The sequence below is a fragment of the Schistocerca cancellata genome, chromosome 2, assembly GCF_023864275.1.
Source record: "Schistocerca cancellata isolate TAMUIC-IGC-003103 chromosome 2, iqSchCanc2.1, whole genome shotgun sequence".
Taxonomy (NCBI): Eukaryota; Metazoa; Arthropoda; class Insecta; order Orthoptera; family Acrididae; genus Schistocerca; species Schistocerca cancellata.
In genome coordinates, this window is record NC_064627.1 from 1,078,511,371 (window position 1) to 1,078,532,375 (window position 21,005).

At 40.2% G+C, this 21,005-nt stretch overlaps 1 protein-coding gene across 1 annotated transcript in view; it reads right to left on the reverse strand.

The window, feature by feature from the left end:
• LOC126149697 (uncharacterized) overlaps nucleotides 1-21,005 on the reverse strand; it is a 216,263-nt gene that overhangs the window by 25,241 nt on the left and 170,017 nt on the right. The gene's annotated exons all lie outside the window — the stretch shown is intronic.

The window sequence follows — 21,005 nt, forward strand, 5'->3', positions numbered from 1 at the left end:
TTGTTCCATATGAAAATCTCTAGATGTGGTCCTCAATTTATAATTCACATTTCAAAAGAAAAGAAAAATAATAAATTAACAATTCCTAGAATCAGCTGAAGACTCAGTATTTGGAGCAGATGAAGACAGGCTTTGACGGATAGCGAAAGATATCAACAGAACACTAAGAATGGCAACTTGTACTTGTCATAAATTAAATAACGAATTCAGAGCTATGCTTCCAATTAGCTTAAATTGGAAAGTTTATAGAGTGCGTTAGCATTGTTAATTTAGGGCAATGACACATGACCTTGAAGTATGAAAACAGTACAGACACTGAGCGTTGCATGATGGGAATTACTAGGAAAAACAGAAAAGCAGAAAGATGAAAGAGGGAAAAACTGGACTCGAAAACGTGAACATGACTTCATATCGGCATGAAGTATTTTGGGACATTATTCAGGAGAGTGAACATCACATCTTTTGATGTTGTTTGTTCTACTCCAAGAGATGGGAAAAGAACTAGGAGACAATTAGAAAGAATGTGCTTAGGCAGAATCAGAAAACTCTTCGAGGCTCAATACGTAAACCAAACGTAAGATAAAAGACGTGTTAGCTACGTTCATATGAATTTAATCATATGGATTTGTGATTACGTTAATATTTAAAGGATTAGTGAATGCTTCATTGCTACAACATGTGTCCCATGCATCTGATCATATCTGAGAAGGAGGAGGTACCCTAATTATTTTGTAGGTTTGCGTACATGGGCGCTAGTTCTCTGCAAGTCACACGAAGTGTCTCTTGCAATCAGTAGCGTCTTTGTAAAGCTAATATTTGCAGTCTTGGGCATATTTCCTTTCACGTTCGGTACGCCATCACGAAATAGTCCATATGTAACAGGATAGGCTCCCTAAAGCTGTGGCGTAGGGTCGCAACGGAAGCACCATCACCGCCTGCAGTTGTTTCGAAAGTCAGTCCGCATGCCACTCCTCGAGGAGCTTTCCGTTCGTACGTCGTCACGAAGTCGTCGTAGAAGCTGTTTATTTCCTTAATCTCGGGTGTGGGCAACTGCAGGCAGCTATTATCTAACAAGCAACACACAGAGCCAGCTCTAAGTAGCGAGTAGGTCTACATAGAAACGTCTGACTAGGTGCAGGCAGCATCGACTTACCGACACATGCAGTAAACACCGATCGTGTCTTCTTTGTTACTCAGTATCGAACTACTCTTGTATCTCCGTCTGACACGTGTTGACGGACAATGCTTATTCCTTATTGTGACCTCTGATTTTAATGTACACAGTTTGAATGGAATTGGAAGTAATTCACACTATTTTACGTAGGTGTCACCAGCATTGATTTTAGTAGAATTTTTAAGTGTATGTTGTGTTCAAATATTAGGAGTGGCATCGAAGAAAACTGTCTAATTGCACATAATGAATATGCTATCACAAAGTGTAGTTGTTACGTAAAACAACTAGCTTCTACTCGCAGGAAGTCATTAAGGTGAAGAATTTGATTTCATATTGCAAAATTTTCGTAAGGCTTTCCTCACAAGATGCAGTTAGTTAAATAGCGTGTCAATAGGATACCGTCTCAGTTACACGTTTTCTAGTCAACCCACTTCGTATTTGTTCATTTCCAGTATTTGAACAATTGCCTGTTTACGGTCTTCAGAATTTCCGTGTTCTAATTAAAGACAGCCATTCAATTGAGCAAGCTATTCTCTGAACTCGGTCAGCTCGGCATAACTTCCGAAGTTTTCTCGCCTACGACGTTTTTGAACGTTTTGAAAAGGGCCTCATCGTTACGAGCGAGGTTCGAATTGTGTACTGGCTGATGAAGCCATTCCATCTAGCAAGTCTCTGGTTGCAGCAGCAGTGCAGGAATAGACGTGAAAAAGGACAACACTTACGAAAAGTCATTCCAAATGGTTCAAATGGCTCTGATCACTATGGGACTTAACTGCTGAGGTCATCAGTCCCCTAGAACTTAGAACTACTTAAACCTAACTAACCTAAGGACATCACACACATCCACGCCCGAGGCAGGATTCGAACCTGCGACCGTAGCGGTCACGCGGTTACAGACTGTAGCGCCTAGAACCGCTCGGCCACCCCGGCCGGCAAGTCATTTCAAGTCTACTATTTTGCACTATTCGCCGAAGTTTTCTTACTGTGACACCACATCGATCCTACTCCAGCCAATTCCTTTTTGCTCCCATTCCTGTAATACCCTCGTGATATTTAAGAAAACTGGCTGTGCTATTTTGAGATAAAGGCATTACCAGTGGAGAGAAAGTACTTACAGACTCAATTCGCAGACTGATGACAAAAATAAAAAATTAGAAAGGGTTATATTTCACACAGATAACAAACTAGCGAAATATTCGTGTTACTTGTTTGATCATGTCCTACGGTATTTGCCAGAATGAACTGGTTTGCTTTCAGAGCGTGTTGGCGTCAAAGTTTGCAGCAGGAAGAGACGTCTCTGCTTTAAGCGGCGCCGCTGTGTCGCAGGCAGTGGGCGGTCGAGTAGTGGGAGGGGGAGGGAGAGGGAGGTGGTGGTGGTGGGGGGATGCTCCCCTCCCGCCCCGACAGTCATTCCAACGGCTGGGACCGCGGCTTCACGGAAGGAAGGAAGCATTCCATCGCGGCCGCAAGGCCAGCTTTTGCAGCGGGGATAGTTCTGGCGTGTTTGTCACAACAAACATTTGTGATTTTTTTCATTACTGTAATGACCGTATGTGAACATTACTCATTACTGCAATAAAGTTGGATAACAAATAATACAACTTACAAAAGATATTTTGCATGCAAATAAAGTTTTAGTCGAATTAAGTTGTGAAGAAAGAATGTGTTTTTAGGAAGAATGACGCCATCTTCAAAGCAACGAGTTCACCTGAAACTTTCTGTTTTCTCTTCCATCATCTCTTTGGTTCACTTTGAGCATATCGCAGGTGGAGGAAAATGAGGAGAAGACTGTCGCTCGAAATTTAAAATCTCTAAGGATCATCTCCGCAGTTATTCTTTATTTATTTTACTTTACACGTCTAGGACCAAATTGAGGAGCAAAGCTCCATAGTCATGGAACATGTCAGTACATGAAATTACAACAGAAAAGTAATAACGAATAAAATAAAATGTATACGAAGTTTAAAAAGAGGTCAAGCTATAAGTTTATGTAAGTGCAATCAACAATATAACACAGGAACCAGTTTACCTTTTCAAGGAACCTGTCGACAGAATAGAAGGAGTGACCCATGAGACAACTACACAGTTTGGATTTGAAATCGCGTGGATTACTGCTAAGATTTTTGGTATCTTGTGGTAGCTTATTGAAAATGGACATCAGAGTACTGCACGCCTTCTTGCACAAGAGTCAAGGAAGTGCGATCCAAATACAGACTGGATTTCTGCCTGGTATTAACTCAGTTCTAGCTGATAATTCTTGGATATAAGCTGATGTTAATATGAAACAACAGTAGAGAATATATGTATTGAGAGATCAAAGTCAGAATACGTAGAGGTCGAGAAGATGTTCGCGAACTTACACCACTTATTGCCCGAACCGCCCGTTTCTGAGGCAAAAATACCCTTTAAGAATGCAAAGAGTTACCCCAAAATATAATATCACACGCCATAATGGAATGAACACACATGAACAGTAGATTACGTTTCATGTCGAGCTATCACTTACTTCAGATAATGTTGTAATAGTAAAAATGGTAGCCAAGAAACTGAACATGGGCGTTCCACGACAGTTTACAATGTATCTGTAAACCTAGAATTTGAACTGTTCAGTCTCACTAATCATGTGTCCATTCTGCGTAATTGTAGCTGGTTTTACTGACTTTCGTGTTACAAACTACAAGAATTGAGTCTTGCTGTGATTTTGCGTAAGTTTATTTCCTACAAGCCAAGAACTTAAGTCTTGAACTGCACTACTTGAAACAGTGCCAATGTTGCGCAAATCAACCTTTATTGTGTCATCAGCAAACAGAATTCACCTGTAATGTAGAAGGCACATCATTTATTTATATAAATAAGGATGAGGAGTGAATCCAACATTGATCCCAGGGACCCCCCCCCCCACCCCCCCGTTTAACCATGCCCCACTCGGACCCCACATCACGAACATTCTCAATACTGTGAAGAATCACCTTTTGTTGTCAGTTCTTAAGGTAAGAGATGAACCATTTGTGAGCTGCTTCCCGAATTCCTCAATGGTCCAACTCCTAGAGCAATATTTTGTGATAAACACTATCAAACTCCTTAGTTAATTAAAAAAAAGATGCCTAGCGTTCGAAACTTTTGTTTAATCCACGCAGTACCTTCATAGAGAAAAGCGAATAGCATTTTCAGTTGTTAAACCACTTCTAAAACCAAACGGTACATCTGACAGCAAATTATGTGAAATGAATTGATCAACTATTCTTAATACATAGTCTTTTCAAAAACTTTACCAAACGCTTATGGAATAGAAATCTAAAATTGTCTACATTATCTCTTTCTCCCTTTTTATAAAACATATTTACTACTGAGTACTTTAATCGTTGGGGTAACTGACTATTCCTTAAGGAAAAATTACAACTATGGCTAAGTACAGGGCTAACATATGCAGCATAGTACTTTAGTCATATACATAACAGTTCTTAGTCTTCAGTGATTTAATTATTGAATCAGTCTCCCACTTGTCAGTATCACAGAGGAGTATTTCAGATATCAGTCTCGGAAAGGCCCTTTTCTAGATAGTTATGTAATTCCCAGTAGCAACAAAGTTTTTATTTAATTCACCAAATACGTTTAGAAAGTGATAAATACTGTACATATATCTGACTAATCAGAAACAGAAGCATTTGTACTATGTACTGACTTTATATCCTTGACGTTGTGGTGCTGACCGAACATTTCCTTCGCTACTGACCATATGGTTTTAGTTTCATCCTGTGAATTAGCAATTCTATATGGGTACCACATATCGTTTGCACTCCTAATAACATTTTAAGGTCCTTACAGTATTGTCTGTAACGGGCTACTGTAGCTAGATTGTGACTACTTCCAACATTTTGATATAATCCCCGTTTTCTTCTACGTGATATTCTTATCCCACTAGTAAGACACCCAGGCTGCCATTCACTGCTTGCATCCTGTTTAGGACGTTATAATGGAAGAAACTGTTAAAGAGCATGAGAAATTTGTTAAGGAAAGCATTATATTTGTCATCTACGTTGTCGGCTCTATAAACACACTGCAACTCTCGCTCCTTAACGAGATTTAAAAAACTCTCTATTGCCGTTGAATTAGCTGTTCTACATAGTTTATAATTATATTTAACATTTGTTCGAGTACAAAACCCTTCTAATACTAGAATTCATGCATCATGGTCTGAAAGTCCATTCACCCTTTTACTGACAAAATGCCCATCTAGTAATAAATTCTCTCCAGAGGGACATCCTAGAGAGACACAGAAAAATTATCTCATAGGTCAAAAGCCTGCATATGCCTACTAAGCGACCACTTAGCTACAAATGATCCACAAAACTACGAAGTTTGCTACGGGAACGAAAATTTCGCGACTGGTCTGAAGCAGCATGTTATCCAGGATGGAGAGTCGTCCACAGTCACTGCAGTAATATATGGTGTGCCCCCGATTAACAGCTTAGGGGATATCATTGACCGTAATCTCAATCTTTTCCCAGTTATCCATGAGGGAATTCTATGTATAGAAAACTGCAGTAATATCAACTTAGACCTCACAAATCAACCTTTTGCTACAAAGACTTGAACCTAACGTAATGTAGAAAAATATATTGTGAACGTCACAAAAGCATTGTAGGTAAAGTAACTTCTGTACTATTATTCACTGACAGAATACCGAGAAAGTGAAGTTTGCCTACATGTAAAATGCAGTTGTGTAGGATCTGTACCAGTTCCGATTGACTGGGCACATTGAGCGTATACAAAGAGGGGGGATGCAAATGGTCACGTTCATTTTTTGAGTGATGAAACAGTGGAACAAAATTTTAAAAGTCTTAATGGGCATTCACTTGAAGAAAGACATCACATACCTCGGAATTACATGCATATAAAATATCGAACTTGACATCCAAGACAAAAGGAACGAATATTATAGATCCATAAAAGTTCTAGTATCGGGCCGAACCAAGCTTTGTGATCTACTAATGTTTCGGCTGTAAACAGTGCAGATATATTCGAGCGAACCTTAAGTACCGAAGGAAAAGTGCTCCCTTATATCTTGTACACGGGTAGGACGGGCGAATTACACATGCGTTCACGGAATTTGGTAATGGAGCAATACTAAATGGTCGACAGAGGCATATGCCGTGTATGTTTTGTTGCAAACGTTTATAAAAGGAAATCTGTACACTCTTTATTTTATTTACACATTTATTTTGAGTCATCAGTCTTGTGACAGGTTTGATGGGCCCTCCGCAAATTCCTCTCCCGCGTCAAACTCTTCATCTGGCACTTGCACTTGCAACCTACGTCATTATTTATTTGATAGATGTATTCCAATATTTGCCTTCCTTTACAGTTTTTAACCTCTACAGCTGCCTCTAGTATCATAAAGATAATCCGTGATGTCTTAGCAGCTGTTCCACCACCCTGTTCCTTCGTCTTGTTTTCCACATATTCCTTTTCCCGCCGATTCTGCACAGAACGTCCTCATTCCTTATCTTATCAGTCCACTTAATTTTCAACATTCCTTTGTAGCACAACATCTCAAATTCTTCGATTCTTTTCTGTTCCAGTTTTCCCACAGTCCGAGTTTCACTACCTCTGTTTGATACTAGCTGATTTCTCTTGACCTGGATAGTCCTCTTCGCCAGTACTACTCGGCTTTTGGTGTCCTCCTTGGTCCATTCGTCGTTGGTTAATTTGCTGCATTGGTAGCAGAACTTCTTCACTCTTAAGTTTCTCGCTGTTCTCATTTATGCTGTTGCTCCATACTTTCGTCTTTCTTCGATTTACTCTCATTCCTTTTTCTGTATTCATTAGACTGTTCATTCCATTCAGCAGATCATGTAATTCTTCATTTTCACAGAGGATAGCGATGTCACAATCGAATCTTACCTCCCTTTCGTCAAAACTTTTTATTCCACTCTTGAAATTTCTTTTATTTCCTTCTTCGTTGTCTAGATTCAACAATAGTGGTGAAAGGCTAAATCCCTTTCTCACACCAATTTTAGTACATGCACTTCTTTCTCGTTTTTCCACTCGTGTTATTCCATTCTGGCTTTTGTTCATTTGTACATTACCCATCTTTTCTTACAGCTAACCCTTATTTATCTCAGAATTGCGAACATCTTGCACCATTTCCTGAGAATATGACTTAATTTTTCTTCAGTCTTGCTTCGATTATCAACCGCAACGTCAAGAATTGCCTCTCTGATGCCTCTGAAGCTAGACTGTTCGTCATCTAAGACATCCTCAACTTTCTTTTCAATTCTTCTGTACATCGTTTTTGTCAGTAACTTTGAAGTATGTGCTGTTAAGTTGATTTTGCGATAATTCTCGCACTTGTCAGCTCCTGCAGTATTCGCAATTGTGAGGGTGATGTCTTTTCGAAAATCAGGTGGTGTATCGCCGGACTCATGCAATCTACATACCAATGTGAACAGTCGTTTTGTTGCCACTGTCTCCACTGATTTTAGAAATTCTGATGGAATGTTATCTAGATGATATATGTCCAGACTCATATATTGTGCATTCCAACGTGAACAGTGGTTTTGTTGTCACTTCCCTCAATGATTTTAGAAAATCAGATGGAATGTTATTCATCCCTCTTCCATTATTTGATCCTAAGTCTTCAAAAACTCATTTAAATTCTGATTCTAATACTGAATCCTCTGTCTCATCTCTACCGACTCCTCATAGAGGCCTGCAGTGTACTCTTTCCACCTATCCGCACTCTTCTCTGCATTATCTAGATGATATATTGCCTTTGCACACTTGTCTATGAGAGATAATTATTGCCAGTGCAGGATTCCCCATTTCATTTGAAACCTTCACGACGATTAATTAAATCATTCGTCGAATGTATTTCAGTAGCTTCTCTGAACACCGAAACCTCCAATGGTGACACAGATGTTAAAAATCTGGAGCTTCTCGTGGTCTGTATCGTCACCTGCCTGTATACAGTGCCCGGCCACAGCAAATTTACTAAGCTGTAGCAGACTGGTCTAGCTTCCATGTTCCGCGGGACGTTCTTGTTCTGTTTGTAAAGTACATCCGACGTACTGTATTCATGTCTGACTTCCATAGAATCAAGTCGTCTTACCCAGAGCTTACGAGTTTGGTTGTCTTCGATGATGCCAGAAAACTGACCATGACTTTATGATTAGAGAGGACAGAACTTGTTTTAAATTGATTCCCTATGAACAGTAGGAAGGCCATTGGCTAGAACGTTGTATCATTAGGTTCTTTAGGTAGGACATTCTCCTTCGGTCTGATTTATAAAGATATGCGTATCTTGCGTACTGGATAGCAAAAGTCTTCAATACCTTTTCAGCAGACACATGTGCCTTATGAACAGACGTACTGTGGATACCTTTGTTCTGCACAAGATGATTATGGGTAGCTGTTCACAGGAACAGAACAGTGTGTGTCTGCCTGGAAAAGTGTCCAATTTGCGGTGAAACAAGACGTCCAAGAAAGGGAGACTTCCGTCCTTTTTAAATCCCCGTGGCAAATTGGATGTTCTCACGAATGGAACTCAGTGGTCCTACAGCTGATGACGTTACTCTTCGCCTTGAGGGGACACTACAAACGTTTCATTCACAAATGCTCAAGATATGACAGGCTCAAAACTTGCAAGGCCCAACGCTTTCTCCTCAAACTCACCCACGAAGTAGTTGGCCAACAAGGCTGACCCCAGTATTTCAATGGCAACCATGCTAAGTTTTTCATAGGCTGATCAGCCAGAACTTTAGGGCTACCTACCTGATAGCCAGTATGTACACCTGCGCACATAAAAGCGGCGACGCGTCGTGGAATGGGCGCAGTGAGGTCTTGGTAGGTCGCTCGATGCAGTTGGCACCACATCTGCTCACACAAGTAACCTAATTCCCATAAATTCCAGGGAGGCAGGCAACGAGCTCTGACGCCGCGTCAATAACATCCCACATGTGTTCGACCGGGTTCATACCTGGTAAGTTGAGGGGCCTGCACATCAACTGGACCTAACCACTGAGTTCCTCGAAGAGCTGCATCACACTCCTGGTCTTGTGGTATGGCGCATTATCTTGCTAAAAAATGCCACTGCCATCAGGAAACGTGATCGCCATGAATGGGTGTACGTGGCCTGCAAACAGTGTACAATAATCTTTCGCCGTCATGGTGCCTTGCACGAGCTCCACTGGATCCATGGATGCTCACATGAATGTTCCCCAGAGGATAATGGAGCCGCCACCAACTTCTCTCCATCCTGTACTACAAGTGTCAAGTAGCTGTTGCCCTGGAAGACGACTGATTTGCACCCTCTTATTGGCATGATGAAGAAGGTATCAGGATTCATCAGACCATGCAATTCTCTGCCACTGCGCCAACATCCAGTGCCTATGGTCATGTGTCCATTTCAGTCGTAGTTGCCGATATTGTAATGTTGACATTGGCATATGCGTAGGTCGTCGGTTGCGGAGGTCGATCATGTTCAGGGCACTGTGTGTTCAGACACGCTTGTATTCTGCTCTGCATTAAAGTCTGATGCTAGTTTCGTCACAGTTCGCCGCATGTATTGTTTTAGCAGTCTGCCCAGCCTACGACGTCTGACATCTGTAATGAGTGTGACCGCCCAGCCCCACGACGCCTGGACGAGGTTTCACCTTGCCACGTGCTGAAGACACGCCCACAGCACCCGACGTATCTTGCAGTTTCCGAAATACTCGTGCCGAGCCTCCAGACCATCACAATCTGACTTCGGACAAACTCAGATAGATCGCGCGCCTTCCTCATTCTACACGTTCGCAGCACGCTCAGTAATACTACATGGATAGTGTGTGTGTCTGACTAGCAACCAATCATCGCCAGGTGGAGCTTCTGTCGTCTGGGTGGGTTTATATCGATAGTAGGTCGGTAGTCATAATGTTCTGGCTGATCAGTAATTAGTTCCTTGTTAGATACGAATTATTTTCAGAGAGCACGTGCTTAAACAAGGTTATAATTCAGGATGAAGTTCATACCCTGCAGCGGAGAGTGCGCTGATTGAGACTTCCTGGCAGTTTAAAACTTTGTGCTGGACGTGGAATCGAAGTCAAAAGGAAGGAGACGAGGTACTGGCGGAAGTAAAGCTGTGAGGAGGGTCGGTAGTTGTGTTTGGATAGCTCAGTCGGTAGAGCACTTGCCCGCGAAAAGCAAAAGTCCCTAGTTCGAGTCTCTGTCCGGCACAGAGCCTTATCTGCAGGGGATTTTCAAGGTTGTAATCTGTTTATCACATTATTTCTTTCTCAATTGGAAATAAGGACTCAACGATTGAAACTTTGGTTAATAATGACAGAACATGAAAACTAACCTGCTTCACCCTATTCTTGTATATTCCATACGGGGTGCTGCAGCTAAAATCAGGGAAGTTAGCGACATGCAGTGGTGTACTAGTAGCCACTCTTCCCTCGCTACATCCGTGAATGGAATTCAAAAAAATCTTCATGCTGCGGTGAATGTACCCACTGTCACTGACGTCACAGTGATCTGCAGAGCGTACACGCCTATAGAAGCGAGCGGACAGGATGATCCTGATAGTGGTCAATAGGAAATTCAGAAAATCGTGGCTCATTTACCATGTTTTCTCTGGATCAGATCTAAATGTTCTGGAACTACTAGAAATTTATGATTGTTGAGTGTCCTATGAATGCGTGACAATAAAAATGGAAAGTCGTCTATGATTCCAGTAAGCAAAACGTGTATAGTAAAGTGGCACATTTAGGGGTAACAAGATTATTGGGATTGCGTTTCCAAAGAAAGAAATGAGCCACAATTAAGATAAGAAAAGAAGAAATTGGAGGAACTATGTGCAGAAGAAATTTTATGAAAATGTGTGAGTCTAGAAGTATGCTAGACATTAGTAGAAACCATGTAGAGAAAAAGCATTATCATCACTTTACCAAAGAGAGCACCAGCCGATAAAAATGAAAACTATTAGACGATTACTCCGAGAACTAAACCACATATCAGAGTAATATACAAAACAATAGAAGGTAAATGGAATTTTATAGTACGATCGGTTTGGTTCAGATAGAGGAAAGTGCGCCAGAGAAGCAGTGTTGCATTCGGCATGATCTTTTAATCTATTACTTACATTTGCAAAAAAGTTTCCAGACAGTATTCACATATACCAGTGAATGTACTCCCAAAAATATATCGTTGTACGACAGATAGTATAGGAGCTATGTCGTCATGAACTCTGAATGCGTGACAATTGTGACTCAAATCATATTTTTGGTCAGGGATTGCATATGAACAGCAACGCTAGTATGTTATGTCTACAACGTAAACGTAATTCCTCTACGGCTTTAGAGAAAAGTTAGTTAAGAGTTTTTTTCGGTTGTACTCGTTTGCCACGGTGGTTCGGCTTCAAGTGCAGCGGCCGTTGTGTATTGACCTGCTGTTCCGTCGCGACAGCGCGGGCCGTTTTGCGATCTGGAAGCGCTGCCGCCGTCTCTCTCGGTACAATAGCCCCGCCCGTACAATAGCCTTACATAGGCAGGTAGAGAGAGAGAGAGAGAGAGAGAGAGAGAGAGAGAGCTTCACATATTAAAAGTGTGTGGTATACTCAGAGAAATGATCAGTATGAATATCAGCTCACCATAAACGTTTTGGAGGCGACTGTAAAGTCCAATTCAACTCTAAATAACAAAAAAGGAATAAGTTTCGGAAGTCAGTTTTGTACAATAAACAAGTGACGCTATTACTCGAACAGACTGGATCAGCGTAGACCCAAGTTTCCTCTACCAGCAGTCATTATGTATTTTATTTTACGTATTATTGTAGCGATTAGCAACGAACTATTTCCTGTTCACGAAGTATGTTGTGGTACATATTCATTCTTCGCCATTGTTTTCAAAATAGAACTGTGAACCAAATTAAGTTTTGTTTTGAAAGCAGAAAAATCGCAAAGCAGGCGTACAAAAATGGCTGAATCACAGCCGGGTGTTCGAAATGTTTTCGTGTTTTAAGGATGTCCTTGAGTTCCTGTGACAGGATCCTCATGGCGCTAGTCCAGAATTGATGGACCTATGAACTCAACAAATGGTCGTCAAAAATATTTCCGGTCAAGGCTGCACTGTTGTATGCACCGTTCATAGTATCATGCATGACGGATTTACGCGCGCGGATGGCGAGTTCGTCTAAAAAACAGCATGAATTTAGTTGAGGTAGCCGATACGGTAACGTATTTTTTATGCTCTTCGTCTCTGGGTGTAGAAGAATATTGTTTGGAATAAATTCCGTCGACGAAGGTATCATCGGATTAGATTACATTATATATACTGTTAGTTCAATACATCCTTGGTGAGGAGATCCTAAGGAAATGATTCACGAAACAAAAGCAGATAATACGTAGAAAAAAGGGAGATGCTTATGACCATTCCTCAGATCCTAATTGACATTATCCTCATGGAAGTATAATAAGTCAAAAAGACAGAAAGATATTTTCATTTAAGAGATTATAATATATTTCTCGCAAAACATGTAAATGTACAATATACTTAGGTACTTATTATAATACCATGGCGCTGTAAGCACGAATCATCAGACTGAAAATCAGAAAACATCACATTCCCGCACTGAGAATGCGCAAGAGCTAGCTTTACGTAGAACTCACGTTATTTGTTATTATTAATAATATATACATGAGTTGGTTACAAGAAGAAGTTCGTCAATGGGTTAGAAAGACTTGATCATTAAAAATTCATTGAAACTCCTTTTTAACTTAACTCCATTACTGGTTAAAGTATTTATGGCTGCTGGCTAGTTGTCGAAAATGTGTGTTCCCCAATAACGGATATCTCGCTGGAACAAAAATGAGTTTAAATCTGTATGAACATTTTTCTCATTTCTGCTATTGGTTAATGAAACATATGTTATCTATGACAAAATTCATTAACGCATAAATATATTGTGAAGCAGTAAGTAGTGGCACCGAGGCCACTGCAGGGAACCTACAATGCTAGTTGAGTTACCCAAAAATTAGCGCATATGGTTTTACAGAATGAAAGCAAGGTAAGTACCTTTTTAAGACCACATCTGCTTTGCAAATAATGAGTTATTCCGACGCATCACCATTTCTTTGGTTTCATTACAAGGTTAATTAACTGCCATGTTGTAACCCGAAAAACATGTTCTGCTTGAGTTTCGTCATTTTCTGGCTAGAAACCTCTTACGATAACACAAACTAGTCATACTTTGACTTTTCAATCACAAATTTATATCTAGACATAGTGTGACTTTTCAATCAAAAATTACCATCATAAGGAAAAAGTTTAATTGATATTGCCTACACATGAATTTCTTATTGTCTTCTTACGGACAGTCGAAAATAACATTTATACGAAGTAGCGAGGAGATCTACAAAAATAGCGGACACCTCGAATGAATGAATGACAACAGGCTGATGAAGCCAATATTCCTGTATTTCAGGGACAAGAATTTGACAAAAGCGTGGATTACAGAAACAAAGAAAGATCTGGAAAGAAACAACATCAAAGAATCGGAAACAACAGACAGGAATATTTTTGAGAATAAATTTAGAATTAATTAGAATTTAGAATAAATTTAGAAGGCTTTCAATGCAGAAGAAATAAGCAGTCGGGAACAACATGGACCAAGGTAAAAAATCAACATTGGGAGAAGAGGAAGGAGTATTGGAAAAACAAAATACAACAAGGAAAGAAGAGGAAATATAGCTGTTGCCGATCCTAGTTGGTCAATAACAAACAAATGTTTGTAAGGTATTAATACCATTAATAACTGTATGTTCTTGACATATCACCATAGTCAAAATAAACTCTCTGACTTGGCAAAGGGCGAAAGTGAGCTACACGTAAAACTTTATCTCAGTGCCATAATCTACGTGCATATAAATAAGAACGGACAGTTGTGAAGGAATAGTCCGCCAAATGTTCCACATAAGTACGTATTTGCTACCATCATTGAAGACGTTTCGTCCACAGGATAGATTAACGGTGCGTGTGTTTTATGTCTGAAACAATGTTGAATATTCACTTGCACCTCCAGTAGTGGAATTACCCCTCGTCATTTGCAGCTGACGCTCAATATTCCAGTGCGAAAGGCAGATACTGCTGATTTTAGACTTCTGCTCACAAAATTATATGAGTCGATTACAATTGGTAATCGTTCGTGGTGTGTTTCCATGGTTTTGGAAAAGGACTATACTATACACAGACGGCTTCCTTTCGAGAAGTCCAACCATTAGGAATTAAAGTGAACGTGTGACTGGATCAAAATATTCAGAAAACTGTTTGGAGGCTAAAATTATTTTGCCGCCTTTGAAAATGCAAGCTTACGTTTTGAGTCACAGGACAGTTCTGCAAATTCTTCTTGAGAATTTCTTGAAAGATTTTTGCGTAATTTATTACTGTGGAAAAATGATTCCGAGTCTAGTGAATAATAAGTTATTATTATTGTTTATCCATTAATATGTCAAATAATTATCTTTTTTTGTAGAAAATACTTCTCGAATGTGATGATAATTATCCACATAGCAAACAGTTACGATATACCTGTTTTCAAAAGAGTGGCCAAACGCTGGAATAGAAATTTCAGTGTTTCACAAAACCCATTACTGTGATTGCTTTCAGTTAGATATGACAAATGTAACAAATGGCTCTAACAAACGAATGGGTACAGTTCTTCACCTTTACCACCCAATAAACAATGTTAATATTATTGGCGAAGATTAAAATATACGAAAAGCATTTTTGTCCGATCATTTTTGTGACCCCCAAAGGTGGTCCTGCCATCCCCAGAGGACATCCAGTTTGAGTAGCCCTGTGTCAAACATACCCACCACAGTCCGATCTGTAGAATGTATGACAATAAATTATACTCTTGAATATTCCCAACCCAGATATCCGAATGGGGGACTATTGTACCTTTAGAATATCTTACCACGAAAGACGACATCGACATAACGGCGCTGATGCTGATTATGGGCTTAAGAACGAACACCTTTGGTCTTCTATTCGTCCCCCTGGACTGTATCCGAGTGCCCCATCTGTCGGCATATAGAGTAATTTATATGAGCAAGTGTGAGGAAGTATTCTGGCGCAACGTAGTGTGTGTCCGAGGCGTGGACTAGTCCAGTAATCACCTAGTTAGATTTGCAAAACCGCCTAAAACTAAGAACGTGGCTGGGAACTACATCGACTCTCGCTGTTAATCCGCCGAGCAGATTCGAACACATTGTGGTACTGCAGCATTTTGGCAGTATTATGCGCAAATAATGTAATTTGGTGTGCTTTGATAGTTTCGTACTCCCAAAGGTCGACTTTGCAACATATCGCAGTTTGTGCAGTGTTTGCTGATAGTCTGTTACACCCTTGCATGTTCTATCTCCTCTTGACTTTCACCTTTCCAGTCGCTTCCTGGCTCTGTAACTTCGTCTTACTATAAGCTATTTTGCGGCCAGCTTTCATTCCAGTTTCAGCTAGATTTGTCTTGGCCATGTCAGCACATTCTTCATGTTCTTGTAGGAATTGTTGTGTTATTTACAAAAGGTACGCAGTCTTCTCCGGTGTTTTACTTCGTATCCGATTGGTACATCTTCGGTAGCGATGATTTTGTTCGGCTGTCTCCACTGATTGACCACTACATCCACAACTAAACTGAACAGGGTCGGTGACATCTTATTTCCTCGTTGAACTTTTCTCCTTATTTCAAAGCTTTCCCACAGCGAGCCTCACTAGCGGACGTGTAACTTCCAAATCAATAAATTTTATGTACAAATGTTACATAATTAAACATTTTTAGTGTTTTTAAATTACTTTCATAATTTTTAAGTCTACCTCGCAGAATAGCACATGGCGTACTATTGGAAAACTACCCCATATCACCAAAAATTCAATGTTATTTTTGAATCAAAAAATTGCAAATATTTACGATGTAGCCGCCAGTATCCAGCATAATGCCATCACAATACAGCGCACACTAAATTTTCAGGACTGAAGGTCGCTCAGATCAGTTCGTATCGCGACCGTAACTGGAAGGAGCCGAAGGTACTCTAAAATAGTAAACAACTGTTTTTCAATTGCGTCAACGTTTTGCTATTTCGACTCGTAGCAGATTCAATATTGTAAACTCCGTAGGATTGCGTAATCCTTGCACAGCAACACTATTTATCTCAAACCAACGTGCAAGATTCCTACAGCAGACGCAGAAACCACACTGAAACGACTTTTTGCGTTCCACTTGTTCCTGGGTACCGGAGCATCTGGGGGTGTCAACTTTAAGAGATCATCGCCTTAGAACAACATCTTCTCTTATCTAGAAAGAAACTGTATTGGAGGTGACATCTTAAAATTAATAGCAGCAAACATTAATCAAGTCTTACACAGGAACAATCAGCCACATGCTCGACTACACCTGATTCGGAGTTCTCTCTGCAGCCTTTGCAATCCTTAGAACACGAATGCACATTGTACTTTATGCAAGGAGTTCTTTCGTTCCCACAATAGGACAAGAAGAGAACTAATTCCGATCACCAGATCAGTGTCTCACAAAATCATAGTACTACATATCCTGAAACCAGATACAGAACGTTTCGTTTTAACTAGAAAATATAGATGCATCGAGTTACACATCACTTTACTCATCAAACATTTTTTTAAAGTCACCAGTCTTTTTAGTAGTTTTATGCGGCCCACCACGAATTCCTCTCCTGTGTCTACGGTTTTTACCCTCTACAGCTCCCTCTAGTACCATGGAAGTCATTCCTAAAATGTCTTAACAAATGTCTGATTCTGTCTCTTCTCCTTGTTAGTATTTTCCATATGTTCCTTTCGTCACCCAATTCTGCGGAGAATCTCTTCATTTCTTACCTTATCAGTCGAACTAATTTCCAACATTCGACTGTAGCACCATATCGCAAATGCTTCGAATCGCTTCTGTACCAGTTTTCCTCAAATCCAAACCTATGTCTGATACTAGTAGACTTCTCTTGGCCAGGAATACCCCTTTTGCCAGTGCTAATCTTCTTTTTATGTTCCCCTTCCTCCATCTGTCAAGGGTTATTTTTCTGTCTATGTAGCAGAATTCCTTACCTTCTTCTACTTCTTGATCACGAATCCTGATGTTAAGTTTTACGCTGTTCCCATTTCTGCTACTTCCAATTACTTTCGTATTTCTTAGATTTACTCTCAATCCATATTCTGTACTCAGTAGACGGTTCATTCCGTTCAGCAGCAGCGAATATTATCGTTGGCATACTTTCACCTTGAATTTTAATTCCAGTCTTGAACCTTTCTTTTATTTCCATCATTGCTTCTTAGATGTATAGATTGAACAGTAGGGGCGCATCTTACGCCATTTTCAATCCGAACACTTCGTTCTTGATCTCCCAATCTTATTTTTTCCTCTTGGTTCTTGTACATGTTATGTACTACTCGTATTTCCCTATAACTTACTCCCACTTTTCTGAGAGTTTCAAACATTCTCCGCCATTTTACAGTGTCGAACGCTTTTTCCAAGTCGACAAATACTATAAAAATAGCTCTATTTCCTTTTTAATACTGTACCCATTATCAATCGAAACCTCAGAACGACACCTCTCTCGTGCCCTTACCTTCCCTAAAGCCAAACTGATCGTCACCTAAGAAATTTCTGTTTTTTCCATTCATTTGTATGTGTTGTTGCCAGCAGCTTGTATGCATGGGTTGTTAAGTTGGTTGTGAGATAATTATCGCACGTGTCAGCTCTTGCAGTCTTCGAAATTGTGTGGATGATATTTTTCAGAAGGTCAGATAGTACATAGCTAGACTGGTGGAATGTTAACTACTACTTGTGTCTTATTGGATCTTGAGCTCTTTCAATTTCTTATTCTAACACTCGATATCCCACCTCTTCCCTATCGACTACTGTTTCTTCTATCACACCAGACAAGTCTTCCCCCTCACAGAGGCCATCAACATATTTTTTCGATCTATCAGCACTCTCTTCTGCATTGAACAGTGGAATTCCCACTGCACACTTAATGTACCACCCTTTGCCCTTAATTTCAACGAAGGTTGTTTTGACTTTTCTATATGCTGAGACAGCCCTTCAGACAATCATTTCTTTTTCGATTTCTTCCCATTTTTCATGCAGGCATTTCGCTTAGCTTCCCTGCACTCCTCTTTACATCATTCGCAAGCAACTTGTATTTCCGTATTTCTGAATCTCTCTGAACGTTTTTGTATGTCCTGCTTTCATAAATCAATTGAAACGTTTCGACTGCTACCCACTAATTCTTCGCAGTTACCTTCTTTATACCTATGTTTTTCTTTCCAACTGATGGTCCTTTTTAGAAATGTCCGTTCGTCAAGTGAGCTGCCTACTTAGCTATTCCCTATCGCAGTTCCTATACCCTAAGAGAACTTCAAGTGTATCTCTTCATTCCTTAGTGCTCTCGTATCCCACGTCTTTGCGAACTGATTCTTCCTGATTAGTCTTATAAACTTCGGGATACTTTTCATCACTATTAAATTGTGATTTGAGTCAATATCTGCTCTTGTGCACGCCTTACAATCCAGTACCTGATTTTGAAATCTTTGCCTGACCATGATGTAAGCTAACTGAAATCTTCGTGTGTCTCCTGGGCTTTTCCAAGTGGACCCCCCCATCTTGTGAGTCTTGATCAGTGAATTCGCTATTACTAGCTGAAATTTACTGCAGAACTCAATTAGTCTTTTTTCTCTTTCATCCCGAGTACCTAGCCCATATTCTACGGATAAAATTTCCTCTAACCCTTCTCCTACAATTGCATTCCTGTCCTCCATGACTATTAGTTTTTCACCTCCCTATACATTTTGAAATACTAGTTCAGTATTCTCATATACTTTCTGTACCTCTTCATCCTCTCTTGCGATGTCCGCATGTTGATTCTGATAAGGACAACCCTGTCGCTGACCTGTTTACAGTAAGATATTCTCCGCCCTATGTTATTATTCATAATGAATCCTACTCCCATTATATCATTTTCTGATGCTGTTGACACTACCCAACACTCACCTGACCAGAAATCCTTCTATTCTTTCCATTTCAGTTCACTGACCCCTACTGTATTTAGATTTGGCCCTTGCTTTTCCCTTTTCAGATTCTCTAACTCCCCTACCACATTCAAGCTACTGACATTCCACGCCCCGAGTCGTAGAACGTTATCCGTTCCTTGGTTATTCAACCTTTTTCTTATGGTCACCTCCCGATTGACAGTTTCCTCCCGGGGTTCCGAGTATGGAGCTATTATGGAATCTTTTGGCACTGGAGACATCATCATGACACTTTTTCAATTACAGGCGACATATCCTGTGAATATATGTTACGTGTCTTTAATTCAGTGGTTTCCATTGCCTTCTGCATCCTCATGCCTTTGGTCATTGGCGATTCGTCCGTCCTTAGGGCAGTTTCCCACTCCAAGGACAAGAGAGTGTCCTAAATCTGCAGCCTCTCCTCCGCTTTCTTTGACAATGTTGTTGGAAGAATGATAGTGTCTTCTTATGCCGTAAGTCTTCAACCACCTCTGCTCATGATTTTCATTCGTAATTTAAGTGTTGGCGAGGTTGAAACACGCGACCGAGGACGTTTTGATTATTAATCAAAGACAATACCCTTAGACCACTTGGAAACCAGTAATCTGAGTGTCCGAGAATTCCAGGATTATCTTTTCTAGAAGTACTGGAGGCTCCAACATCAATTACATCACACAGATAAAGACACGTTTAAATCTTACCTGCGCATACCAGTGAAACCTGAATCAAGGTATGTTTTTATGAGACCTTATATTTATTTTTGTCTAGCGTAGTCATGTACAAGTGATATGGTACTGACCTCCTGCTACTGTTTTCATATAGCGGTACAAGCAAAGTTGCATATACTACTTCTCCCTACTGCTGCTGCTGATAACGTGGCTCAGCTTCTGATAAATTGTAATTTTTCTTGTGGTTATTTGTTTCTAGACATGAAAGAGGCTTTTAATTAAAAGTCAGTGACACGAATACTGAAAATCCTCACAGTTGACCATAATCGGGTTAGAAGTAGCCATAAGTATTTACACATTTGGCTGAATAACTCATAAAATATATGTAATCATCATTAGTACATTCCTCACTGGTACGGCAGTTATCCGCCCACTGCGACTTCCATTGTCCTATCGAACCATTTTTTTCGCTGGTTAGCTTCTTCTCCCAGGTATAGCAGAGCATCTCACTCACATAAAAGAATTTTATGGGTCAGTAAGATTTTGATAATTTACTTCTGTGAAACTGAAATAACGCATAGCTAATTCTACAACTCATTCCGAATTTTACGTGCCAAAAAAAATTTTCTTGTGCTTCAGTGCTACAACAGGGGTTCCCATCTCCATTCTGATGATAATGGAGACACTGTACAACAGATTTCTTCGTAAGGCGACATTTTATAAGCTACGTTTTCGCCTCATATCGGAATATACAAGCGTATTTCATGTGTACAAGTGTCGTTACATTGAATCGCTGTATTTCGGAAACGGGTAAAGATATCAAGCAAAGTTTTCAGGAGGTTTCCGAGATCTAGATGGTGGGAATACGTCGAAAAAAAAAACCCACCACCTGCTCTGCGTAGCCGTCTTGGAATCCGCTGATCGGTTTTGGTATCCAATAAGCTAGTTTGTAGGGTGTTTGTTGATAAAGGATAAAGGTTTTGGAAAACGGAAATCTGGCACTTTTAGATAGATACCTGACAACGAGAAAAATTACAACAAACAATTTTCTCGTTTTTTTCAGCAACCGCCCAAGTCACCAAAGTCTCTGCATAAGCC